Source organism: Octopus bimaculoides, chromosome 28 (genome assembly GCF_001194135.2).
Source record: "Octopus bimaculoides isolate UCB-OBI-ISO-001 chromosome 28, ASM119413v2, whole genome shotgun sequence".
Taxonomy (NCBI): Eukaryota; Metazoa; Mollusca; class Cephalopoda; order Octopoda; family Octopodidae; genus Octopus; species Octopus bimaculoides.
In genome coordinates, this window is record NC_069008.1 from 1,613,269 (window position 1) to 1,614,504 (window position 1,236).

At 34.5% G+C, this 1,236-nt stretch overlaps 2 protein-coding genes across 2 annotated transcripts in view; one reads left to right on the plus strand and one right to left on the minus strand.

The window, feature by feature from the left end:
- LOC106870586 (acyl-protein thioesterase 1) overlaps positions 1–1,236 on the minus strand; it is a 304,640-nt gene that overhangs the window by 149,895 nt on the left and 153,509 nt on the right. The gene's annotated exons all lie outside the window — the stretch shown is intronic.
- Positions 1–1,236, plus strand: part of LOC106873323 (zinc finger protein 850) — a 6,330-nt gene that overhangs the window by 2,669 nt on the left and 2,425 nt on the right. The gene's annotated exons all lie outside the window — the stretch shown is intronic.

The window sequence follows — 1,236 nt, forward strand, 5'->3', positions numbered from 1 at the left end:
TTTTTCGTTTCTTTCTGTGTTCCTTTCAGTTGAAGAGCGTAGCTCGAAACGTCAAAGACTTTCTCTATTCCTGACCGTTAAACTAATACATCCATTTGTTGTTTACACCACCTGTCTTCGTCTGTTGTTTTTTTCGTAAATTCTCCCATATATATATATATATATATATATATATATATGTGTGTGCAGAAAAAGCTCAGTTGAAAAAAGGTGATGGTTTTTATAAGTGTCATGATCAATGAAAATGCCTGAGATGTTAATAATTCATTATCATCATCATCATTTAACATTCATTGTCCATGCTGATATGGGTTGGAGAGTTTTGCCGGATGAAACTAGATTGAGGATTGTTATGGGGTGTGGACCTCCAATATGTTTTTTGTGTGGAGTAATAGTATGTATCTTGTTGCTTTGAGATTTTGATGAGGCACTTTAATTTTTAGTAAGATATTGTATGGTAGGTATGAGAGGCCAGATCTGACCGGTTTGAATATAAAGAAGAATGTTTTGGCTAGATACGGCCAGTCTAATGCTAAATGGTTTAATCTTATGAATCAGTTTTGTACAGTGTTTGATATCTTAGTATAAAATATATAACATTTGTATACACACATTATAACAATTTAATATAGAATTACGAAAGAGCTACTAATAGGTATATGCTTGACGATACTTTAAACTGGCAGGTTTATAAAACATGCCGTGTATCTCCAAGCAATCATTCGGGATCTGTTCATACAATACCACAACGCTGGACACTGAGAAAGTGAAGAAGAAGAAAAGAAAAAAAGAGAGGAAAAGTTGGTGCAAAAGGTGGAACGAGTATAAAGAAAAGAATAAGAAAACCCAGATCGTCCTCTTTGATTGTAGAAACTATATTACACGTTAGATATAAACTATGTCTGTAATTTGTTTGGCTATCCTTAGTTACTGGTATACAGACTGAGGCATGAGGGGGCAACGTCATTTACTCTGTTTTTCAGACTAGCCTCTTTGTGTCATGCAGGAAGATTGTGTGGGTGAATTATATCGTTTACCAATACCGAAAGATTGCCATGTTATTCCATGTATGGGAAACAAGAACTACGTCCTGTTTAATAACTTACATGAACCCATTAAACCAAAAGAAACATTAATTAGGCCGATAAGCTTGTTTTCACTTTTAGATATGTAGATTTTAGCTTTGGATTCATGATTTGAGGCAAATTCGGTGGCTATTTTTCGCAGGCTGAAGGT